The sequence below is a fragment of the Tenrec ecaudatus genome, chromosome 12 (genome assembly GCF_050624435.1).
Source record: "Tenrec ecaudatus isolate mTenEca1 chromosome 12, mTenEca1.hap1, whole genome shotgun sequence".
NCBI classification, from domain to species: domain Eukaryota; kingdom Metazoa; phylum Chordata; class Mammalia; order Afrosoricida; family Tenrecidae; genus Tenrec; species Tenrec ecaudatus.
The window spans coordinates 51,259,987-51,287,271 of NC_134541.1; the positions used below are offsets into that span (position 1 = coordinate 51,259,987).

A 27,285-nucleotide genomic window follows, 5' to 3' on the forward strand; every position below is an offset into this window, starting at 1 on the left:
CCAAAGATGATCCTTATAACCCAGGACTCTAGAACATCTTCAATAAACGTGAGTAGACAGAGACTCCCATAAGCTTTTCATGTGCCTTTTCACTTTGGTTTTCCTTTCTTCTACCACTTCCCAGTATGTATTTATTACCATAAGAAGAACTTCTCTTGGGACTTTGAATTAGCCAATTTTGCTTTTTTTTTTTGCATCTGGGCAACTGAATCATCTTACTGGTTTGAAGTATTACTAAAACACTTTTGCGTTCTTTTGATAAACATGTACTCAGCACTTACTCTGTGGTCACTTGAATAAGACACTGGATGGTGTTGTTAGGTGGCATCAAGTTGGCTCCAACTCAGAGCACCCTTACGTATAACAGAACAATTTGTTCCCTGATCCAGCACCCTCCTCCCAATCATTGCTATGTTTGAACCTGTTGTTGCTGCTACTGTGTCAGTCTGTCTCATTGAGAGTCCTCTTATTTTTCATCGACCCTCTACTTTATCCAGAATGATATCCTTCTCCAGAAATTGGCCCCTTCTGATAATATATTAAAATTAAACGAGGGAGGGGAAAAATGAGAACCTGATGCCAGTGGCTTAGGTGGAGAGAAAATGTTTTGAGAATGATGAGGGCAATGAATGTAAAAAGTGCTTTACACAACCGATGTATGTATGGATTGTGATAAGAGCTGGATGAGCCCTAATAAAATGATTTTAAAAAGAAAGAAAAGAATAAAGTAAAGATGTCAGGGAGGAAGTGGGAATAAATGAGGAGCTGATGATGCCAGGGGCTTAAGTGGAGAGCAAAGGTTTTGAGAATGATGAGGGCAGTGAATGTACAAATGCGCTTTACACAATTGATGTATGTATAGATTGTGATAAGAATTGTATGAGCCCCTAATAAAATGATTTTTAAACATTAAACTAATGTCTTTTTTAAGGAGCACTTCGGCTGGACTTCTTCCAAGAGAAATTTATTCATTCTTCAGGAAGTACAGAGTATATTCAGAACTCTTTGTCAATAAAATTCAAATGTGCTTATTCTTCCATCTTTTTCACCGTCCAACTTACACATGCATATGACAGTAGGAAGTATCATGGCTTGAGTAAGGCATTCCTTAGTCTTCAAAGTGACAACTTTGCTATTTAACACTTTAAAAATATCTCTTGCACAGATTTTGCTAATGCAATACCTTATCTGATTTCTTCACTGCTACTCCCTTCGCTGTTGATTTTGAACCCACATTGAAACAAAAATCTTGACAACCTCAAATTTTTTTATATTTATCATGATTTTGCTTATTGATCCAGTTTGAGGATTTTTGGTGGCGGTGGATTTTTTTTTTTAATGATCAGGGGTAATCAATAGAGAATGTATTGGTCTTCATCAGCATTTCAAGTCATCTTCATTTTCATCAAGCAAAGTTGTATCCTTTGTATATCTCAGGCTGTTATTGAGACTTTCTTAAAGCTTCATACAGACCATTATCTCAGATTACTTGCTCACAGTACAAAATGGACACGTATGGTGAAAGGATACTGTCTTCTTTCTTTCTTTATTTTTTAAACATCAGATCAGCCCCCAGACCCCAGCAAGCTCTGCTTCCAGGTCCCTTGTCATGCAGCTGTTGGGCACCCACCCCAGCATCTCCTGGACTTGTCAGGGACACGGGTGGGGGCACCACAAAGTGTCAGCTGCCCTGTGCCCGGCATGGCATGGGTTTCCTTTAAATTATAAGCCACGAGAATCCCTTGATTCTGTTCAGACAACTGCTTCTTCACAAGTTATGCATAAACATAATTAAGTATTATTGACTTCCCATTCTGCGCATTGTTATTCCTTCATTTGTTATGACCCAATCAAAAGCTTTTGCACTGTGGATAAAACACAGATAAACCTATTTCTGATATTCTCTGCTTTCAGTCAAGAATGATTTTACTGACAGGCAATTTGGCCCTGTGGTTTGTCAGTCAGCAGCATAAGCTTCCCCAGGGAGCTGTTTAAGAATACAGATTCAGGTCCGCTCTCAGACCTGATGAATTAGAATCTACCTTTTAATTAGATCTCTAGATGAGATATTTTCTCCATAATACTTCAAGAACAGATTTAATGCATTGAACACTGTGTTAGTCTGGGTAGACTAGAGAAACAAATTCATAGACAATCATATGTGAATAAGAGAGGTTTATATACAAGAGAAAATGAATATTGAGAAAACATCCCAACCCAGTCCAGATCAAGTCCGATATTAGCCCATATGTTTGATACCAAACTATAAAGTCTTCTTCACACTCACAAGACACATGCAATGATGCTGAATGCAGGAAGATCACAGGCCAGTGGGTTGGAAGTTTTCTGGATCCAGTGGCATTGTAAACATCTTATCCATGGCAGGGGTCTCTACATGGTTTCTCCGGCTCCAGAGGTCTGGTTGCATCAAGGTAGGTCCATGTGGCTTCTCCAGCTCCCAGGGCATAGTACTGTGTATCTTGTCAGTAGAGCATCGTTCAAGGAGTGAGCAGAGAGAGCGAGAGAGAGAGAGAGAGAGGTGTCTCCCACCTCCACGGAGAAAATCCAGGAGTTCCCAGAATTCTCAGGAGAAGGCCAAGTCCACACAGAGGCCTCATTGGTTATATCTTGGTTGACATGTCAGACTCCACCCCTTTACTCATAATCATCTAAAATTAACACCAGATTATGTAACTACCACAAACACTAATGTCAGAAGACTTGTTGAGTTATGGGAGGACGTCAAAAACAGTATTCACTAAGAAAGCAAAAGGTAGCTAAGAAGACAGGAGAGAAATGAAAGATCAAGTGGATGTCAGCAGACACTCTGAAACTTGCTCTTAATCATAGAATGGCTAATGCAAATGGAAGAAATGATGAAATCAAAGAGGTAAATAGAAATTTTCAAAGGGTAGCTTGAGAAAACAAAGCCCAATATTACAATGAAATGTGCAAAGACTTAAAGTGAAAAGCCAAAAATGAGGAACACATTCAGCATAATTTAAAAAGAAAGAACTCAAGAAAATGTGAGCCTTGAGTTTCACTTTTGAAGATTCTTTGGGTAAAATATTGAATGATGCAGGAGGCATAAAAAGAAGATGGAAGGAATCTACAGGGTCACTGTGCCAAAAAGAACGAGTCAACATCCCACCATTTCAGGGGTAGCACATGATCAAGAACCAAGAGTGTGGAAGGAAGAAATTCAAGCCACACCGGAAGCATTAACCAAAGACCAGGCTCCAGCAAGACCAGTTAAAATGTTTCCACAAGCCAAAGAAGCACTTACTCATCTACGCCAGGAAATTTGGAAGACAGGTATTTGACCAACTGACTGGAAGAGATTCATATTTGTACCCATTCCAAAGAAAGGTGACCAATAGAATGAACAAAATATAGAACAATATCGCTGATGTCATATGCTAGTAAAATCTGCCTAAAGATCATCTGACAACAGATACAGCAGTACACTGACAGGGAGCTGCCAGAGGTTCAGGCCGATTCAAAAGAAGAGATGTGGAACACGGGATATCATTGATGATGTCAGATAGACCTAAAAACAGAGAATACCAGAAAGATGTTTACCTGTATATTAGTGACTATGCAAAGGCATTCTATTGTGTGGATCATAGCAAACCATGGATCACCTTGAGAAGAATGGAAATTCCAGAACACTTCATTGTGTTCATGCAGAACTTGTACGTGGATCCAGAGGCAGTTCTGTGAATGGAACAAGGGAATAATGCATGATTTAAAAACAGGAAAGGTGTCAGTCAGGGTTGTATCCTTTCACCATACTTATTCGATCTATAAAATGAGAAAATAATCATAAACTGGATTGGGTGAAGAAGAAAGTGGCATCAGGTTTAAAGGAAGGCTTATGAATAACCTGCAATATGCAGATGACACAATCTTGCTTGCTAGAAGTGAGGGGGACTTGAAGCACTTGCTGATGATCAAGAATCCCAGCCTTCAGCTGAAATTGGATTACACTCAATATGAAGAAGACCAAATGCTCACAACTGGACCAAAGGGTAGCATCATGATAAATGTGAAAAGTTTGAAATACTTTAAATTGTCAATGATTTCATCTTGCTTGGATCCACAAGCAATGCTCATGGAAGCAGAAGCCAGGAGATCACAGGTTGCATTGTGTTAAGTAAGCCAGCTACGCAAGACATCTTTAAATAATTGTAAAGCAAGGATGTTACTCTGATGACTAAGATGTGCCTCACCCAATCCATGGTATTTTCATTTGCCTCATATGCATGTGAAAGTTGGACATTGAATAAGGAAGACTGAAACAGAATCAGTGCATTTGAATTATTGTGCTGGTCAAGAATATTAAAAGTATGATGAACTGCAAAAAGAGCAAACCGTTTTGTCTTAAAAGAATGACAGTTAGACTGCCCCTTAGAGGCAAGGATGGCATGGCTTTGTGTCACATAGTTTGGGCATGTTGTCAGGCAGCAGAGACCAGTCCCTTGAGAAGGACATCTTGGTTGGTACAATAGAGGGCCGACAAAGAAGAGGAAGACTTGCAAGGAGATGGATTGACACCACAGCCGCAGTGCAATCAGGCTCCTGCACAAGAGGCACTGTGAGGATGGTTCGGGCTGGGCAGTGTTTTATTTTGGTGTGCATAGGATCACTGTGGATCGAAACTGACTCAATCGCACCTACCAACAGCTACGTGATTCATGTGCACATTCAAGTTTGAAAGGCATTATTTTGATGGATATTTCAGTTGTTGGTTTTTGTCTTAATAATTAAGAAGGCTGCAGACATCTTTATCAAACTTAATTTGCTTGTTCAGAGCAGAGACAAGGTCAAACTAGCACTCCAACACTGTGTCCATTCCCGGTTACCTCAAGACTGGCATGGCAAGAATAGGACGAACCCACTGACCTTGAGTTGATTCTGGCTCACAATGACACTGTATAGGATTTCTGGACATGTAAATCTTCATGTCAGCAAACGGCCTCATCTTTCTTCCAAGAAGTGACTGCTGAGTTATAGTACCAGGGACTTATATTTCCATTGCCCAGAAGAACTAGGAAGAGGAGGAGCCACAGTTGAAAGTAAACGCTCTGATGAGTGTTGAAATCATTCAGATACCGAAACTAGAGGGAATGAACTAGAAGTTCTGTATATGAATTTATAGCAAAAAGGAAAGCATTGATTGGTTTCCTCTAGAAACAAGCTCAGTTCCAGGAATTGGATGAAAGTAGTTCATTTGCGAGCTGATCACAGAACGGTCATGTAGGGAAGTAGCAATGTGAGGCAGAGAAGGGAAAATAGCCAGCAAGTGCAAAGATATGGGCAAAAGAGGATTACTGTCTTGAAGGGCCTCTGGGAGGCTGAATAGAGTATGCTAATGTTGACCTCACTAAGGAAGAGGGATTAGGAGTACACTAATTTCCAACCCTCCATGGCTGGGGCCTGCTACTGAGGGTGATAATTCCCTACCATCTGGCCTTCTCTGATCACCTTCAATCCTTGGCCAGAAATGTCCAGGTCTTATAGTTGAAAACTCACAGAATAAGAGCATAGTGATTTCGCAGGGCAAAGGGTAGGGCACTAACGTATCTTCTCTGAAATTGTAACCCAAGAGTAGCACACTTCTGCATCAAAGCTCAGGTTTCTGATGAGGAACCAAGGCTCTGTATTTTAATAAATTTCAAAACCTCAATGATTCATCGTCCCCTCAGAGTTACTGATCATCTTCACAAGACTATGAAAATGATGAGTGTGACATTTTAAAAAAATTCAGTTTCCTTTCATAATCCCCCTGTTTTTTTTGTTCTCTAAATCAAATAATGGTGCTTAACAGACTCATGCCTTATCATATCATACTCATAGTCACTTTACAGACCTATTTTAAGTGTTCTTCTATTTCAGAATAGGCGTTGCAAGTTACAGAGCCCTGCCATCCCTGTCCACTCCGCTTCCGTTGGAATCCTTACTCCATTCTTTCTGTTGTGCTTTTTGTTTGGTTTCATATTAAAACTAAAACTCCAAACACAGCAGTTGCTGTCACCAAAGCATATGTCAGTATCCCTTTAAGTTAGCACCTCACTTAGAGTTGCTGAGGAACACTGGTCTCAAGAAATACTTGTTAACAAAGAGTCTAAAGGCCTCTTTTTGGGATAGTCTTGCACATGTCATACCCCACTTGGACATTAGCATCTTAAATTTGCTCAGAGGCCCTACGTGACTTGGTTTAATCAGAGGTTTAATCTGGTTACCATATATGTTTGAACTGTCATGGGACCAGTAAGCTATTGCTGCAGTCACACCTGTTCACACCCTCATCCTTAGTATTCTACGAATAGAAGAGGTGGAGAAATCTGGACACATAACTTTTGTTCTGAATGATGGTTAGTGGAAAGAGTGGTTTTGACTACATCTGGAAGTCAACCCCTGATGTGTAACCAGAAAGGTAAAAAAAGCTGGACCACAAAGGTGAAATTCAAGTGTGAGATGCCTGAGTAGGTGAGGAAATGAAGGGGCCAGTACCTCTACCATATTGATTGAAAGATCATCGTACTTCCTTTGTTCTATTAAGGCATGGCCAAGCAAAGGATTTATCTCTGCCACTTCCATGCAGCACATTTCACCGTCTGTCAGGAGAGTAGGAAGTCACCGAGCCCGAGGGTTCTGCAGAAAAGCTCGCCTGCCTTCTGTGAGTTCCAGCCATCAGTTTCTTGATTTCCTATTATTTGACCCAAATAAAACATCTGTTCTGTGAAAACCAAACAAACAGACATGTTTATTGTCTAAAGGTAAAAACTGTATAAAAAGGGATGCCCCCTAGATGATTGCTGAGCGTTGTTGTCAAGCCAACGCTGACTCCTGGCGATTCCAGGGGCAGCGTGCGGACATTCCACGAGGCTGCACCACTTTCACAAGTGTTGGCTTGCTTGATCAAGTCCATTTTGGGAGACGATGTATTTTCAGTGACTTCAGATCTCATGGCATATCTTCTAACACTGTATCAAACAATATTTTTGTGTGTGATCCCATAGAGTTTTATTGTCCTTTCTTCCCAGTCTGTCTGACCTTAGAAGCGCCACTGAAACCTGTCCACTATCGCTGACTCGGCTTGTTTTTGATATAGCTTCCAGCATGATAGCCACATGCACACGACCGCAGCAAAACAAACGGACAGCGGGCGGGCCTATACTGGACCACCTGTAAATGTCTTAACAGGAGAAAGTCTCTGTAAACATCTCAATGCTAATGCTTCAGATTTTAGTCATCTGTATATAATTATGTTGCATTGGTTTATAAACAAATCATCTACATATATTACACAATTGGAGTCACATAATGTATATTGTTTCAAAACTTTTCATATAAGAGATTGATATATTGATACATTACTATATATTGTTGAACAGTATATCAGTAAGTATATACTAAAACCACCATTTTAATAGATGTATCCCATGTTATGGTTGTGCCACCCTTTATTTAACCAGTCCACCAGTGTAAAAAATTTCATCCTTTTTCATTGTTCACTATTCTATTGGCAGGAACATTCTTTCAAGTGTATCTGATTATCTTGGCATCAACTCCTACTACAGAAATGTTTGAATCCAGTGGTTTTCATACTTAATTTAAAAAAAAAATTTGCCTTCCCGATTACCTTCCAGAAAGTGTGATTCACTATTTCTCCTCCAAAGCTTGTAGAAAGCTCAGTAAAAACAGCTGCTCAGTAAGTAGGAAACTGGAAGTAGTAAAGGGAAGTAAAATGAGCCCAGCATCCACAGTAGCATGTTCCGGAAAGGCGAGGAGGGATAGCTTAGAGTCACCCAAGGTTTGAGTCAGATGAGGCCATAAAAACTTTGATCTCTTTCAGACTTGAAGAAACTGAAATGCCAGAAGTTATGCAACTCTTCAACACTCTCCGCCCCAAGGTTCCAACGCTGGCAAATCTCTTTTGATGTTGTTAGGTGCTATCAGGGTGTTTCCCACTCCTGGTGACCCTGTGCACAACAGGACAGCACCCCGCCTAGTCCTGCACCATCCTCCACACGCTCTTGCGTTTGAGCCCATTGGTGTAACCATTGTGTCGATCCAACCTACTGAGAGTTTTCCTCTTTTTCACCTCCGCTCTGCTTTATCAAGCACGATGTCTTTCTCCATGGACTAGTCTCTTCTGAGAATATGTCCAACATATGTGAGACAAAGACTCGCCATCCTTGCCTCAAAGGAACAGTCTGGCTGTACTTCTAAGACACACTTGTTTGTTCTTTGGACAGCCTATGATATTTTCAGTATTTCCCACCAGCACCATTATTCAAATGCATCAATTTTTCTTCAGTTTTCCTTATTCAAAGGCCAACTCACATGCATATGGTGCAAGGGAAAATAATATGGCTTGAGTCAGGTGCACCCTACTCCTCAAAGTAACCTGCTTGCTTTTCAGCACTTGAAAGATTCACTCAGTGCAGTGCATTGTTTCATCGCTGATCTGCTGCTTACAGGAGCTCCTTGCCACTGCCTGGAAGAGATCCATACTTGTACTGATTCCAAAGACAGGGTACAACAGAGTGCTCAAATTATGGAATAATAGCATTAATAGTCAAATTTTACTAAAGATCATCCAGCAATGGTTGCAGAAATACATTGACTGGGAGTCGTCACAGATTCCAGCCAAAGTCAGAAGAAGATGTAGAACAAGGGATGTTATTGTTGACATCGAATAGATACTGGATGAAAGAAAAGAGTATTAGAAAAATTTTTACATGTGTTTTATTGACTATACAAAGGCATTCAAATTTGTGGATCATAACAAACTATGGCTAGCCTTGAGTCAAATAGAGAGTCCAGAACACTTGATTGTGCTCATGAAGAACTTGTGGGTAAACAGAACAAGGAATCTGTGCAAACAGATCAAGGGATGCTTCGTGATTTAAAATCAGGACCGGTGTGATTCAGGATTTTGTCCCGTCACTGTACTTACTCATTTAGTATATTGAACAATAATCAGAGAAGCTGCATTATATGAAGAAGAATGCCGCATCAGGGTCAGGGGAAGGCTGCTTAACAACCACAGATGACACCACTTTGCCTGCTGAGCGTGAGGAGGACTTGACGCGAGTGCTGATGAAGACCAAGGATCGCAGCCTTCAGTGTGGATGACAGCTCAATGTGAAGAAGACCAACATCCTCACAACTGGGCCAAGGGGCTGCATCAAGAAAAATGAAGCAAAGAGTGAAATTGTCAAGAATTTCATCTGGCTTGTATCCACAATCAATGTTTATGGAATCAGCAAAGAGATCTCTTTTGATGGATAGTCTCAAACTTAAGGAAGAATTTTCAAAAAGTGTAAAAACATGCCTCTCAAACAAATATAGTTCTTTCCTCTGTTTCTTTGTACCTTCCTCTTGTCCCACTATCATGTTCAACCTTCATTTGGGTTTAAGGAATTCCTCTCAGTTACATTGCCCTTGATCCAGCTCTGCCACACCTCTTATACCCTCCTTGCCACTGAATGAGGGGGAGTGTGGAGTGGGGACCCAAGGCCCATGTGTGGGAAATTGGACAGTCCCTTGCAGAAGGGCCACGGGGAGGAGATGAGCCAGTCAGGGTGCAGTGTAGCAATGATGAAACATACAATTTTCCTCTAGTTCTTGAATGCTTACTCCCCCCTACTTCCAATATCATGATCCCAATTCTACCTTAAAAATCTGGCTGGACTGGAGGATGTACACTGGTAAAGATAGGAACTGGAAACACAGGGAATGCAGGACAGTTGAACCCCTCAAGACAAGTACCAAGAGTGGTGATATTGGGATGGTAGAGGGAAGGTGAGGGAGAAAGGGGGAACAGATTATAAGGATCTACATATAACCTCCTCCCTGGGTGACGGACAGCGGAGAAGTGGGTGAAGGGAGACTCCGGATGTGTAAGATATGACAAAATAATAATGAGGAGGAGAAAAAAAATGAGGAGCTGATACTAAAGGCTCAAGTAGAAAACAAATGTTTTGAGAATTATGATGGCAACAAATGTACAAATGTGCTTGGCACATGGATGGATGTATGGATTGTTATAAGAGTTGTATGAGCCCCAAATAAAATGATTTAAAGAAATTGATTTAACTCAAGGATAAAGTCTAAAAATTAATAATGGCTCCCAGGGCCTGTGGAGGAGGGATATGGGGAGTCATGGCTTAAGGGGTATTGACCTTTTGTTTAAAACCAGTTGTCCGTGAGTTGATTCCAACTCACGAAAGCCTAATGTAGTATAAAGGAGAGCCACTTTACAGGGCTCCTTGGGTGTAATCTTTACAAAGCAAACCTCTAGGCGCCTCTTAATGATGCTACTGGGTGAACCTTTAGTAGTTGAGTGAAAATTATTTGCATCACATAAGGACCTTTAGTTTTTCTTTCTTTTTGATGAAAAACATTTGGAAATATCTCAGTGATGGTTGTATCACATGGTGAATGCACTCAATGCTATTGAATTGTACTGTTAAAAATTATTGTATTGGAGTATTGTGGTTCATAGCCCATCTACACTTGAATACTCTCCTTTTCTCAATTCTGTTTTAAATTCTTGACCATTTGCCAAATTAATGACACTACTAAGAGAATGACCTATGACCCAGGGAGATAATGGATAATGTTTTCTAACACAAAATGATAGTTATATCTAAACCATAGATTAAATTAATGGATTTGGGGCTCACACTTAATTCTAGCCCCAAACTAACAACAATTAGTTCTTATGTCATGGCCCTGCTTGCTATTTTCCCAAAGAGATCAGTAAAGATGAGTGCACAGTAAAATGTAGGGAAGAAACTAGATGGTGCCTGACTATCAGAAAGAATAGTGTCTGGAGTCTTAAAGACTTGCCTTCAAACAAGTAGCCATCTAAGTGAGGTGTCAACTGAATCCACATGGATGAAGCACACCAGCTTGTGTGATCCAAGGGTTATAAATAATACAATCCAAATCCAGAGGAGGGAATGTTATCAGAGTTTAAATTGTGAACTCTTAGTTTGCAGAGGCTATGGATGACAGTAGAAAAGCCATTCCCAGGATCTACACATAGATAGAGCCTCTGGTGATGAGCCCTGTTATCAGACAGAGCTTTGTAGAGACAATTATGGTAGATATACCCTGGTTAAAATATACCATCTTATTTGATCCCCCTTAAAAGTTCTATCAGTTTTTAAAAAAAAAGTGAAGGGAAAATACACACGAATTAAGCCTCGGGTGAATTCCCTCTGAACATAGACCAGGGAGATGAGTAGCCTTTCTGTCATACAAAGTACATTGGAAAGAAGATTATGACAAATAGAGTTAGGTTAAAATCTAACACTCTTTTCCCTTTAGACCCATTTTAAAGTTGTCTTACTCTTTAGAATTTTCTGGGGGGGGGGCATTGTTTTTTCCAATTTGGTATTGTTGTTAACTTTTTTTGACACTTTGTTTTTTGCTTCTTTATGTTGTTTGTAATAAGAAATCCAGGACGAGTGAATCTATAGGGACAGTAACTGGATTAATAAATCCTGGAGTTTATGGCCGGGCATGTTGGGGGAGAATGGAAAGCTAATAACAAAGTGTACAAGAAAGAAGAAAACATTCTAAAATTGATGTGGTAATGATTGTACAACTCTTCTTGATATAATTGAACTATTGAATTGAATGCTATTTAGTTTATGTGCCAATAAAACTGTTTATTAAAAATTGTTGAATCAAAATATAATTGAATTGACAAATTTCTGTTAGATACATTTTATTTTTTGTTATATACATTTTATAAGAATAAAATATTAATTTAATTGACCAAGAATAAATCAGCCATATGTTAAAGCTGGTTTCAGATAGTCACCCACTGAAAAACAAATCGGCTGCCATCAAGTTGATTCTGACTCCTGATGCCCCTACATAGGGTTTCCAAGACTGGAGCACACTGGTGAGTTTGAACCACTGAACTGGAACCAGTGCCCAGCCCACAACACCACCAAGAATCTTTTGTTTTAGTTCGTAATCAAAATGAACTCACTGCTATGGAGTCAATTACAACTCATAGGACAGAGGAGAACTTCCTCTCTGGGTTTCCGAAACTAACTTTTTACGAGTAGGACATGTCATCATTTGCCCACAAAGCAAGCTGGTGATTTCATACTTCTGACCTCTGGTGAGCAGACGAAAGCATAAAGTTAGGGGTTATAATGGGGGCGAGGGTGGGCAGCATCTTGAACCAGTGTGAGAGTGTCCTGTAAGGAGCCCTGGTAGTTCAGTGGTTATGCGTTGGGCTGTAATCCACAAGGTCAGCAGTTCAGAACCACCAAGTTCCCAAAGGAGAAAGCTGGGGCTTTCTACTTTGCTTGTCCTCTTCCCTGCTCATGAAATTTCTCAGGAAATCTTACAAAACTCCTTTAGCCCTGTTGATAAATACCCTAAGGTACTCCACCATGTCCAAAGGTGGTCAGCACTAGCTCCAAGGGTCTTCAAACAAAATTCCTCCAATTAAGTACCTAGAGGCACACTACTACACAAGTGAGCCTCCTACCTAAACGCAACTCGGTTTTATTTATTCTGTGAACCAGAAAGTCCTCCGCTCGATCTTGTTCTCTGGCTCTTGGTTCTGATGCTGCTACTCCCCGGATGTCACAGCTCTGTCTGAGGAGGCTCAGCACACAAGTACCTTAGGGTCCAACGTATGTGCTCTGCTCCTGGCTCTTAGTTCTTGATCGTAGTGAGACCCTGTCTTGCCTGCTTCTGAGATGACTCATTTTATACTCAGCTGATGTCAAAATTGACCAACCTACATGCTAGAGTCTTAAATTTTTATGATCAAATTAACCCTATTAAAAACACTCACAAATAAATAATATCATTTGGAAGTCTTCCTCTACCTTCTGGTAACCAGACCTCTGAGGAATAAAGGAAATACACCCGATCTGCATGGTACCACCGTGCACTTGCTGGTTTGGTGAGTTACGACTGTGATTAGAAGCACCACATTAAGGAAAGCACTGCACCAAAGCTGGTTTTGTATGTCTAACTTTGTGAAGTTAGATACATTTGATGCCTGTGCTCAACACAGTCTCACTTACAGAAATGACAATTTTATAAGGTCCAACCGAATGCAAACCTAATGCAAAAATTTTACAGTAAATCTATCAGTATGCAGTATACTCCTCATTCAGAAAAACTTACATTGGTGTTATCTTTTGCTATTAAAAAATAATTTGCAATTTACTAATTTTCCATATTTTAGCATCTGATTTCACGGAGCTTGGCCTTAATGTAAAGAAACAACAAACAAAATTGCATCCTAGATAACCCCTAACAACGTTATTGAGAGCTCTACTCTGCCTTTGAATGTGAACTTTGTGTATCCTTTGTCAGTTTTGCAGTTTTCTTAACTGTGCTTTCACTTGCCAGTCTCTGTCACATCCTCTGTATGTATGTAGTACAGAATGGAACACTGATCACAGAAGGAAACACTGATCATGTAATGCACACCGATCACAGAAGGAAATGCTGATCATATAATGCACACTGATCACAGAAGGAAACAATGATCATATAGCATTTTTGTGGTTCTTGGTTATTTAAACCCATTCTTGTGGTTATTGTTAACCCATGTGATTGAGAGTATTCCTAATTTTCCCTGATCTGCCACTAAACGTAATGTCCTTTCTTACCCATAGAAACAACCATGTATAACTGGACTGACACGAGTTGACATGGTTCATCTACCAAAGCTACTTTGGTTTTGGAGTTCCTCTAAATTCTTGAAAGCCAGAAAGACACTACACTCAAGATTAATTCTTTTAAACCATATATATATAAATAAAATTTGGGGGAGATTCTTACACCTCTTATAACAATCCATGCTTCAATTGTATCAAGCACAGTTGTACATATATTGCTATCATCATTTTCACATTTTCTTTGTACTTGAGCCCTTGGTATCAGCTCATTTTTTCCCACCCTCCCCTATATCTTACACTGCCCACTGTCTTCCTTCACCCACATTTCTGTTGTTTGTCCCCCTGTAGGGGCAGGAAGGGGGAGTGATACATGTTAATCACTGGGATCAGTCTTATGTCCCTTGCAAATGGGCTTCATGCCTCATGTTTCCCCTGGCCTCTGGGGCAGAGATACATGGAATAGCTTTTGTCAGACTTTGAGAGTTCTAGACACACGTAGAGAAGGTTCTCAATAATGGCCAGGAGTCTGGACTAGCTATCTCCCCAGTACCCATTTTGTAAATTCCAGGATGCTAATCCCCCAAAACCATGTTTGTTACTAATAAGAAATCAACCAACCACTAACTTTTGACCAGCATAAATGCAATCCTCTTAAACTTGAATTTCAGGTAGACATGTGGTTTTAAGTTCCATCAAGTCAGTTCAAACTCACAGCGACCTTTTACACAACCGGACCAAATACTATCCACTCCTGAGCCGTCTTCACCATGATTGCTACATTTGATCCCGTTGTTGGGCCACTGTGTCACTCATTTAATAGAGGGTCTTCCTCTGTTTCACGAACTCTTTACTTTATCAAGTATGCTATCCTTCTCCAGGGACTGGTCCCTCCTGGTAATGTGTTCAAAGTACGTGAGACAAAAATCTCACCATTCTTGCTTCTACGGAGCCTGTGTCCATACTTATTCCAAGAAAAATGTATTTGTTCTTCCAGCAGTCTATAGCATATTAAGTATTCTTCTTCAGCAACATAATTCAAATGCATTAATATATCTTTCTTTTTTTGAATCATTTTATTGGGGCCTCATACAACTCTTATCAGAATCCATACATACATCAATTGTGTAAAGCACATTTGTACATTCATTGCCCTCATCATTCTCAAAACATTTTCTCTCCACTTAAGCCCTTGGCATCAGCTTCTCATTTCCCCCTTCCCTCCCTGGTACCCCCTCTTTCATGAACCCTTGATAATTTATAAATTATTATTTTGTCATATCTTACACTGTCCGACCTCTCCCTTCACCCACTTTTCTGTTGTCTGTCCCCAGGGAGGAAGTTATATGTAGATCCTTATAATCTGTTCTCTCTATCTACCCCACCTTCCTACCACCCTCCCAGTATCGCTACTCTCACCACTGGTCCTAAAGGGATCATCTGTCGTAAATTCCCTGTGTCTCCAGTTCCTATTTGTACCAGTGTACATCCTCTGGTCTAGCCAGATTTGTAAGGTAGAATTGGGATCATGATAGTGGGAGGGGCATGTTAGTGGGGTAGAGGGGAGGAAGGATTTAGGAACTAGAGGAAAATTGTGTTTTATCGGTGCTATACTGCACACTGACTGGCTTGTCTCCTCCCTGCAACCCTTCCATGAGGGGATGTCCAGTTGCCCACAGATGGCCTTTGGGTCCCCACTCTACACTCCCCCTCATTCACAATGATAGGGTTTTTTGTTCTTTGGGGAATCAATATTTCTTTGGTCTTCTTTATTCATTCTCCATCTTTTGCATGCACATACGATGATTGTAGCTATCAGGGTCGGGCAGGCTCATCTCAGTCCTCAAAGAGAAATGTTTATCCTTTTACACTTTGGAGGGATTACTTTGCAGCAGATGTGGCCAGTGGAATATGCCATTTGACTTTTTAACTACTGCTGCCACGAATGTTGATTGCAGACCCAAGTAAAATGAAACCCTTGATAAGTTTGATCTTTTCTCCATTGATCAGCGTGTTGTTGGTGGATCTAGCTGTGAGGAATTTTGTTTATTTTCATTTAGGTGTGCTTCATGCTGAAGACTCCAATCTTTGATCTTCATCTGGGAGCACTTCAAGTCCTTTTTGCTCTCTGCTAACTAGATGTGTCCTCTGCAAATGAATTCCTTTTCAAAATCGGTCATCTCAGAAGCTCTTTTGATCCTATAGTCAATGTTTTATAATTATAATTGACAGCTTTTTGCCCTGATGGCATATAAGAATGCTATACTTGAGCTTCTCCATAGTGTCTTCGCACAGACATAGTCACTTTTTATTTCTTAGTAAGCCCCATGTGTATATAGTTGTCTTTTGTGTTGTTCCATCTGGGTAAGTCCATGTGTATACAGTTGTCTTTTGTGTTGTTAAAAAAGGTTTTGCTATGAACAAGTCATTGCTCTTGCCTATTCTCTCATGGGATCTCTACCTGTGTTTCTATCACTAAGGCCATATTTTCCAACAACTATTCCTTCTTTGTTTCCAGCTATTGTGTTTCAATAGCTAATAGTTATCAATGCATCTTGATTGCATTTAATACATTTCAGACTGAAGACATTGGTTGAATTCTTCAACTTCTTCATCACTAGCTTTGTTACTTGGTGCATAAATATGAATAATGGTTGTATTGATTATATTTACTTGAAGGTAGATAGATAAAATCCTATCAAGACAGCATTGTACATTAAGATTGATTTGGAGGCCACACCTAGGGAGGTACATGAGAGCCCAGCATAAAGAAGGGGAAGTGGGGCAGGTGGAGGGTGAAGTGGGGTGGGGAGAAACTGAGTGGATGACATAGGGGGAACAGGGCACTAACCCACTCTAGGGAGAGTATTGGTTGTGTCCCCACAGAACTGGAACATGCCTATGAACCCCACCATGACACACCAAACCAATTGAGCTGACCCCACCACACTGAGGCAAAACACTGGGGGTGTGCAATGGAGTGGCGGGGGAAACAGAGTAAGGAGGTCCCGAGGGAGTGTAAAGGATGGACTTTGGGGCCAGGACGTGGCACCCCATCAGACTCATCCAGAAAACACTCCTAAAGGTCAACAAACAGACCTCGAACTACTAACAGGTTTTTTGTTTGTTTTGCTATCTTTTTGTTTTGTTTTTCTTTTTTTCCTCTTCTTTTAAATTTTGTATGTCAGTGACTTTTTTGTTTGTTAGCATGTTGGTGTTGCTGCTGTCGACGCCATGTTCCTATATGCCACTTTGGTGCTGTCAAAGCCATCCGCATTTTTATGCACATATTACTATATCTGCAGGTCCACCTAGATAAGATAGGCTGGACAAACAATGTGAGAAGAAAATAACAGGACCAGCGGTCCCAGAGGACATGAGAGCGGGGGAGGTAGGGAAAGGGAGGAGGTGTTGGCCAACCCATGGAGAAGGGAACAATGAGTGGTTCAAAACCAGTGAAGAGAGGGGAGGGGAGGACTGGTAGGGAGTGACCAACGGCAAGGTACCAGAGAGGAATTACTGAAACCAGAATGAAGACCAAACATGTAGTGGGACAGGAGGAAAGTGTAAGGAAATAGAGGAAAGGAGTAGGAGGCAAAGGGCATACATAGAAGCCTAAATACAGACATGTACATATGTAAATATATTTATGATTATGGTGGAATAGATCTATATGCATATATTTATAGGTTCAGTAGTAGGGTAGCAGGTGGACATTGGGCCTCCTCGTGTGCACTCTCTCAATACAATAGCACCTTGCTCAGCTAAACGGTCATTCCATGATACCCACCTTCCCGACATGATCGCTGAAGACAGACGTGTGCATAAGCAAACGTGATGAAGAAAGCTGATGGTGCCCGGCTATCAAAAAGATATAGTGCCTGGGGTCTTAAAAACTTGAAGGCAAACAAGCGGCCATCTAGCTCGGAAGCAACAAAGCCCACAGAAAAGAAGTACACAAGCCTGTGTGAACACAAAGTGTTGAAGGGATCAGGTAGAAGACACCAAAGAATAAAAACCATCATTGCATGATCATGTTCCCCAGATAAACACTGAAGATGAATGTGTGCATAAGTAAGTGTGGTTAAGAAGGCTGATGATGCCCGGCTATTGAGCAATATAGCATCTTGGAACTTAAAGGCTTGAAATTAAACAGGTGGCCATCTAGCCCAGAAGCAACAAACCCACATGGAAGCAGCACACCAACATGTGTGATCATGAAGGGCCAAGGGGACCAGGTTTCAAGCAACAAAGGTGGGGAATAAAAATCATATCATCATGAATGAGGGGAATGCATGATGGGGACCCAATGCTCATCTATAGACAACTGGACATCCCTTGCAGAGGGGTAGTGGGGAAGAGATGAGTCACTCAGGGTTCAGTGTAGCAATAATGAAACTCACAACCTTCCTCTAGTTCTTAAACGCTTTCTCCCCCAACTATCATGATCCCAGTTCTACCTTGCAAACCTGGTTAGACCAGAGGATGAACAGCGGTACAGTTGGGATCTGGAAACACGGTGAGAGTGGTGATACTGGGAGGAAAGGGGGTGTAGAAAGGGGGAACTGATCTCAGGGATCTACATATAACCTCCTCTCTGGGTAACAGGAAACTGGGTGAAGGGATATGTCGGGCAGTGTAAGATAAGATAAAATAATAATTTATTAATTATTAAGTGTTCATGGGGGAGGGAAAAAAGGAAAATGAGCTGATTCCAAGAACCCAAGCAGAAGGCAAATTTTAAGAATGATGAGGACAATGAATGTACAAGAGTGCCTTACTCAATTCACGTATGTATGGATTGTGATAAGAGTTGTGTGAGCCCCAATAAAACGATTTTTAAAAATATAGAAAATACAATCCTGAAGATCTTTAAATAAAAATGAATGATGAAAAAAAAGGAGATTGATTTTACAATGTCCTTTTGACAACGGATGTCATGCCATTCCTCCATCATCATTCCCGGCATAGAAATCATTATTTTTCAAATTCAGAATGGCCAATGTCAGTCCAGTGAAGCTCATGAGTGCCTAGGATATTCATCTTTGTGTTCCATTTCATTTTTTGACCAGGTCTCAAGTTCTTAGACTCGTATTTCGCACATTCCATGTTAGGAGTATTAGCAAATTTTCGTAGCTCTTGCTCCTTACCTTGAGTTGTGCCCCATCCACTGATAGTGACGCAGCAGTCTCCACTCTGGGATTCGATGGCCAGGCTGGAGCAGGGTTCTCAACCTCCTTATGCCACGACCCCTTCAGGCTTTACCAGACTCCCATCATCATAGTCGACTCCACACCAAGGAAGGAGCTCTACCTTGGCTCATTTTGAGTAATCTCCAAGCTGCCAGTCCACCCTTGGGCTCCAGCTCCGACAATGGTCAACTTCCATTCATTAGGTCTTCAGTGTCGGACAGTGTTGCAATTCTATGCAATGTTTTCAGCCTCTACTTCTTCCAGAGTGGGCTGCCAATTCCTTCTTCATGGTCTGTTGTTAGTCAGAAAGCTCTGTTGAAACATATTCATTGTGGGCGACCCCACTGGCATTTGAAATACCAGTGACCACAGCACAGCAGCACACAGTACAACAAGCTGGCAGACAAGTGGAAGAAAATATGGATGGCCTTGAGCACCTGGGAAATCTAGAACACTTAATTGTGCTTCTGTGGAACCTGTACAGAAAGATCAACAAATGTAGCCTTCTGTGTGTTTACAACTCAATGTAAAGAAGACTAAAATCAACAAACCTGAACTGTTACGTAAAATCGTGACAAATCGTATAAAGATTGAAGTTATCGAGGAATTTATCTTGCGTGGGTGCACATTCAGTGCTGTGTAAGAGTCAAACGATGCATTGCCCTGGGTACATCTGCTGCCCGAGACCTCTTTAAAGAATCGAAAGGAAGGCTGTTACCTTGAGGACTAACATGTGCCAAGTAATGGTATTTTCAATAACCTCATATGCACAAGCAAGGGTGATGGTGGAACAGGACCAGACAGTTTATCACTTTATTTTACATAGGTTCAGAATAGACTCAGGGGCACTCAGCAACACCAGCAGGGCTTTATAATAAGCATGGATAAATCTCACCTTTTTGTTGAACGAAATAAGTAGATTTCAGGACCACACAGTATGATTCCATTGAGTGGAAAAACACAAAGTGATAAGCATTTAAGAATGTACCCATAACACTGATAATAGTGGTTACCTCTGAATGGGTGAAAGTAGTTATGGGTACTGATCTAGGGAGTACACTTTAGCTGTAATGATGAATTATTTTTCCCAGTGGTAATGCGTTCATGTACTGTATGTTGTTCTTAATTGCTTAGGTGTGAGCTCCGTCTGTGATGATCTTACGTATGAAGGAGAAACACATGCCGCCTTCATGACTGTTGTGCTCAAATCCACTGCTGTGGTCCCGGTCCACTCCGAGTGCCTTCCAACCTGGGGCTCCCCTCCAAGTACTGTACCAAGTAACATCTATTGTGATTAGGGTTTCCATTGGCATCTTTTCCGTGGATTTCCAGGCCTTTCCTCTTCATCTGCTCTAGGCTTGAAGTTGCACTGCTTCCATGGGGCCCGGCTGGTATTTGAAAGGACAGTGGAATAACTTTCCACCTCATGACATGCAAGTATTACAAACTGACAGGTGGGGAGTGAATGTAGTATATGTGTACCACAATTATCACACTATTAAAAATATGCAAATGCAAAGTTTTGGGGAAGTGTAATATACCAAGTTTAAAAATAAAAATGGTTCCTGTGAGATCGTCTAGCATTGCACCCCACATGCAGGTTAAGAGTGACTCCCTTGGTGATAGTTCCTGTGAGCAAGGATCTTTTGAAAGTTGGGAAGCAGTCTGTTATGTTCAAGAATTCTTAAGCAGGAATCCCGAAGTGGGAAGTGCCCCGCAGGTGTCTACAGCCCTACAAAAGCAGATGGAGAAGCAATGTGCTGTCCCAGTGTTTTCAGGGCCTGGAGGAAAGTCTCTCCCATAGAACTGATGGGTTGAAAAGGCCCACCACATTCCAGTGCCAATACAAATTGCATAGCTGGGAGTCTGATTCTTGCCGTTTCCCACACCCTAGCTTTCAGTTTGCCTCCAAATCAGCAATGCATCCCTTCTCAATCCGCTGATAACATTCGAGTTAGACGGGAATTTGAAGAGCCCTTTATCAGAACCTGCTCCATAAGCACTTTCTTGTTTTATTTTTACTTGACCTTCAAGAAAAAAATTCTCCTTTTATCAAATCCTAAAAGAAAGAAAGCAAGATTTGGGGCGCCTCCCTTTTGTCTCCTCCCTGTTATTGTGCACAGACAAGGTGTTAAGAGCCCATATGCACTGGAATTCGGAGTGCCTTTCTCCATCTGCTTGCGACTGTCACCAGCCCCAGCCAGACAGTTGGTGTCCAGCCCCACCAACTGTCCTTACCCCTGCTTCTGAAGACGAGCCCACAACCCCTCTGGGTTCAGCAGTCTCCCAAACACCCCTGCAATGGGTATCAAACACGGCCGTGCTGGCCTGACCTAAGTCAGGTGGGCTGTGCTCTGCATGTAAGGGAACGCCCCTCCCCTTGAGTCAGAGCCTTAGGCACAGCCTATGGGGTTGATTGGGGATTGCTGAGAAAGGAACGGGGAGAGGGCTCCACTCGTTTCCTGGCCAGCCAAGCAGGGTTGTGGAAAGCTGCACTGACCTCCTGTCTTCTACTTGTTGGCATTCTGGTCACGTATAAATGTATTGAGGTCTTGGTTTATGTGAGTAGATGTGGGGCAACTCCTTTTAGCAGCCAACAGCCAGTTACCATCCACTTGGCTCCAACTCATAGGCTTCAAGTCCGCCAGAGAAGGGCTGTGCTGTGCGCCGTAAGGCTTGGGATGGCTGAGCTCTTAGTAGATCATCATGCAATTCTTCTAAGCTCTCTCTGGGTGAACGCAGAACTCCATCCTTCGAGTGTGTTAATTCTGTATAGCAGCAGCAACTCCTCATCAGGAAGCACTCACTGAAACTGCGTAGGTTCACTTCTACCCGTTTCAGTAATGTTTGCTTTCTGAGGATGGGATTTTCCAGAACCAAGCTTCAGTGTGGGGATCACATGTCTATAGAACTTGAAGAAAAAACCAAAAAACTCCCGAAGTTATATATGAACAAGATGAGAAACACTCTAAATCCCATTAATGGAGAGTTGTTTGTAGTGAGAGGTTTTGCAGGTGTAGGGCTTAGTGCATATATAAACATGACTGTGGAAAGCAGCCCTGGGTTTGGAACATCAAACTCTGACCAGCTTGCCAGAGAGAGATCCCTTGGTACTGTCAATAGGATGAGTAGGGACAGAATGTAGAGAGCCATTGTGGAGATGGGAGGCACTATGGAAACCTACTAACTCATCAGAAAGGAGCCCTATCAGTAAGTGAGTTAGTTTGTTGTGACAACCTGGCTGATAGACACATATGGGGTTCCTTGAAGGGCAGAGAGATATATGGCTCAGTGAGCCTCGCCTTTCTAGTTCTCAGGTCTCTTGCTTTCTGATGGTCGGACCAGGGTGCAGCTACCTTAGCCAGTTCCCTGCTTTAGCTGGCAAAGCTCACTTCTTGCAAGACATCCCTGAGGAGAAACCACATGGACCTACCCCGATGCAGCCCTGGGTGCTGGAACAGCCGTGTGGAGACCCCTGCCAGTGCTGAGATGCTTATACATTCACTGACTCGGCTTTCCTCCTGCAGTCAGCATCATAGTGTGTGTTTTGTGAGATGGAGGAGGACTTTGTGGATTGGTGTTGGACTTATGGGCTTGGGCAGCACTGGGATGGGATGTTTTCTTGATGTGCATTTACCCTTTATAGAAAACTCTCTCTTATATATGAATTTCTGTGACTTTGTTTCTCTAAAACACCCAGACGAACACAGTAAGTGATCCAAGCACAATACTGTTCTCCTCCTTTGTAGGTTCTGGGGTCACTATGCCCTCTTTCTGCAACAACAACAACAAAACCACAGGTGTTTGTACCTTTCATCTATGAACAGCTCCATTTATTTTTCCTTTCCAGAATCAGCCACTAGCCTGGATTAGAGTTTGAATTTTTATGCATACTGGAGTAGCTTTTATATCTGCATATAGCTCCATCAACTTCATATACTGAATAGAAGTTGTTAGAACATACTTCTTGAGGTTAAACGTTACAATTTTACCTTTTTAGTTTGAGTGTTATTTCTGTACAAAGGGACTTCCGAATGTTCATGGAAAAATCAAATTTAAAGATAAGTAGACTTTCCAGTGAGTTTTTGATGCCCTCTCATATAGAGCTCTGATTCAGTAATTTTATCTGTCGTCAAAACATTATTCCTAGAAATGTCCCTTTCTTTCTGTTTCTACTGGTACTCCTTTGGTCCCCCAGAGTCCATCCGACTCATTTTCATCAGGTCTAGTCCTACTCATAGCAACCCTATAGGGCAGAGAAAACTGCTCCTGTGGGTTCTAAGACTGTAAATCTCTAGCAGAAAGTCTCCTTTTTCCTTGAGGAACACCTGATGTTTCCTTTCCTCTTTTTTTTTTAAATGAACTTGTTTGTCACTAAAGACTAGAGTTCATGTCAGCTCTACTTTTCCTCCCCTTAAAAAATTTTTTTTTGGTTTTGAAAGATAAGGAATCTGGAGAGATTTTGTTTTTCAAAGAAACCCACTGTATATATTTACACAGCCCATCTCAAGAAATGAAACCAACAACATCCCATTAAAACCTCTATATATGTGGTTCTGTATCTTTTTCCCTCCTCTCCACATCCTTCCTCCCTAGGTCCTGCCCCTGCCCTCTCCCTGATCTCACCCCTGTCCCTGGCCTCCTCGAAGTCATCAAAGACTTATCTTTTGGTGTATGAACCACGTTTTCTTTTCCTTATAATAATGATGTTATTAAATATTTATCTTTGTATGATTGACTAGTGTGCAAGGCATCATGTTCTTTAGTTGTATTTGTGTCTGGCGGTGTTTAAGAGAGTTGTCATTGTTTTTTATTGAGGTATGATATGCCAGTGTATGAATGTATCAGAGTTTGTCCATTCCTTTATAATAGGGGTTTCTGGTTGTTTGCAACTTTTTGTTATTATGGAAATTACAGCAATAAACATAGGTGTGCGTGAGTCTGTTCCTGATGTAGTCTTGATTGCTTTAATGTATACACTTAGTAGAGATACTACTGGGTCATAAGGTACTTATATTTGCATTGGTTTAAGGAAGTGCCACACTGATTTCCATAGTGGCTTTACAATTCTACAGTCACATTTTACTAAAAGTGGTGGTGTGAGGTGGTATCTTAATTTGTATTTCTCTTATTGCTATTTTTAATTTTTATTTTATTATATTTTAAAAACATTTTATTAAGGACTCATACAACTCTGATCACAATCCATACATACATCAATTGTGTAAAGCACATCTGTACATTCTTTGCCCTCATCATTTTCAAAACATTTGCTCTCCACTTAAGCCCTTGGCATCAGGTCCTCTTCCCCCACCCTCCCTCCCTGTTCCCCCTCCCTCTTGAGCCCTTGATAATTTATAAATTATTATTTTGTCATATCTTGCCCTGTCCCACATCTCCCTTTACCCCCTTTTCTGTTGTCTGTTCCCCAGGGAGGAGGTCACATGTAGATCCTGGTACTCGGTTCCCTCTTTCCAACTGACTCACCCTCTACCTTCCCAGTATCGCCCCTCACACCCCTGGTCCTGAAGGTATCATCTGCCCTGGATTCCCTGTGCCTACAGCTCCTATCTGCACCAGTGCACATCTTCTGCTCTATCCAGACTTGCAAGGTAGAATTCGGATCATGATAGTTGGGGGTGGAGGAAGCATTTAGGAACTAGAGGAAAGTTGTATTCTTCATTGGTGCTGCATTGCACCCTGACTAACTCATCTCCTCCCCTAGACCCCTCTGCAAGGGGATCTCCAGTGGCCAACAAATGGGCTTTGGGTCTCCACTCTGCACTTCCCCCTTCATTCACTATGGTATGATTTTTTTTTTGATGGTGTCTTATACCTGATCCCTTCAACACCTCGTGATCGCCCAGGCTGGTGTGCTTCTTTCATCTGGGCTTTGTTGCTTCTGAGCTAGATGGCTGCTTGTTTACCTTCAAGCCTTTAAGACCCCAGATACTATCTCTTTTGATAGCCGGGCACCATCAGCTTTCTTCACCACATTGCTTGTTCACCTGCTTTGGCTTCCGTGGTTGTGTTTGGAGGGTGAGCATCATAGAATGCCAATTTAATTGAAGAAAGTATTTATGCACTGAGGGAGTGCTTGAGTAGGGGCCCAATGTCCTTCCGCCATCTTAATAATAGACCTATAAATATCTGCACATAGATCTATTTCCCCATCCTTATATATATATATTTGCATGTACATATATTTGTCTAGACCTCTATAAATGCCCTTTGCCTCCTAGCTCTTTCCTCCATTTCCCTTGACTTTCCTCCTGTCCCACTATCATGCTCCATCCCCACCTGGGTTTCAGCTATACCTCTTCAGTTACCTTACCCTTGATCATTTCCTGCCAGGCCTGCCACACCCACCTCACCAGCAATTTGCATCCCTTGTTGTTCCTTTGTCCCTGGGTTTGTAAACACCACTTCCTTAACCCCCACTTCCCCTACCCATGTCCCTCCAGAACTGTCGGTCCTGTTGTTTTTCCTCCAGATAGTTCATCCAGCCTATGTTATTTATAGACAGACCTGCGGAGATAATATCATGCACAAAAACAAGACAGAGCAAAACCAAGCAACAGTATACTACAAAACAACAACAATAAACCACTGACAAAGAACAAAACAAACCACATCCATAAAGAAAAGCTTGTAGTTAGTTCAGGGATCGTTTGCTGGCTCTTAGGAGCGTTTTCCAGTCCAATCTGTTGGGGCACCATGCCCTGGCCCCAAAGTCCATTTTCAGCATTCCCTGGGGACCTTGCCACTCCATTCACTTGCTGTTCCGCTGCACTCCCCCAGTGCTTTGCCTCAGTATGGCGGGATCAGGTCGGGCGCAATTCCCACACTGTGTCTCCGGTGCTGTCCCGTGCAGGGCCACGGGTCAGTGAGGGGTGTCATATCTCATAGTGGGGCTGGCCATGTGGTCTTCTCTTTGGACTGGCTTTTCTAACTGGGGTCATCATCCTCAGGGCCTGGTGGGCCAGGATGTGCTCCACTCTCTTTTTGCTATTGATCTCAAATATTTCTTCTATGGTGTTGGCCACCTGGATGTCCCCTTAGGTAAATGATCTGCTTATGTCTTTTGCCCATTTTTGATTGGATTGTTTGTGTTTTCTTGTTAAGATACACCCAGCAGCAAAAGTGAGCTGTTTAGAAGACTAAACAGAAAATGCCATCCCCCAGCTTAAAGCCCTCCGATTGTTCTTTTGGTAGAACATCCAAATTCATGACATTTGTTATCTGCGAGGCTTGTCTGATCCTGTCTGCCCCTCACCCATGCTTCTCCAGCCTCTGGGACCTTGGACTTGCTCTGTCCTCTGTACAGAGGGCTCTTCCCTTTTCCTTGTTATGGCTGAAATCTCATGCAAGGCCATCTTAGAGTGACTCCTTAGTTATTATAACACCACCCTATTGTGTTCCCCAGGAGTCCTGGTCAGGTGCTCAGCTGCCAACTGAGAGATTGGCAGTGTGGCTCAGTGGGAGAAAGACTGGAACAACTCCTTTCGGGAAGTCCTGGGGAGCAGTCAGTTCTACTCTGGCACACGTGTCCCTGTGAGTTGAAATGTACTCGAGGCACCTAAGAACAACACTAAGAGTCTGTTTCATTCTTGAACTGCTTGGTGATTGTTGTTTATGGTCCATCCATCACACTGGAATGTCATCTTGTTAGCCTTACTCTATACTTATTTACGGAATTAACAAATGAATAGGTGCCATCATATTTTTAGATGGCATCTGGATGGGAAAAGACAATTCTGATCATTAGCTAGAACTCTCTGGTCTCAGAATCCCTTTATAGTCTTTAAAAAATTATTGAAGACCCCGAAGAGCTTGTGGTCATATGGGCTATCGCTCTATGGTGACATTTGGAAACATTTATTCATTTATTTTGACACATTGAGATAAATAATGTTGGCATGAAAATTAACTTTTTACTTTTAAACTCCGGGACAAAAAGGGTACACTTGGACGCAGTGTAAAGCACCCTAAACCTTCAGGCCCAAGCATGTAGAGCGGTCTCCAGGGTCAGTTGCAGCCTCGCCCTGCATTCTGAGTGACAGGAAGCTTGGGGCAAGATCAGACCAGTTGCCATGAAGTTGACTCCAAGTCATGGTTTTTTGTGTATCAGAGAACTATACCCCATAAGATTTTCACTGGTTGATTTTTCAAAAGTAGATCACCAAACAATTCCTTGGTGGTGTCTCTGGGCAGACTTGAATGTCCAACCTCTCGCTTAATAGCCAAGCTCGCTAATCATTTGAACCTACCAAGGACTCCAATGTGCTGTTACACTGTGATGAGGGTGGTGGCTCGTTGCTATCAAGTTGATTCTGACCATAGAGCCCTTACGTATGTCAGAGCAGAAGTAGCCTCCAGAGGATTCTCACTGGCTGGTTTTATTTGTAAATAGC

General features: G+C 41.8%; 1 protein-coding gene across 3 annotated transcripts in view; it reads left to right on the forward strand.

The window, feature by feature from the left end:
- RIN2 (Ras and Rab interactor 2) overlaps positions 1-27,285 on the forward strand; it is a 189,684-nt gene that overhangs the window by 74,450 nt on the left and 87,949 nt on the right. The window lies entirely within an intron of this gene.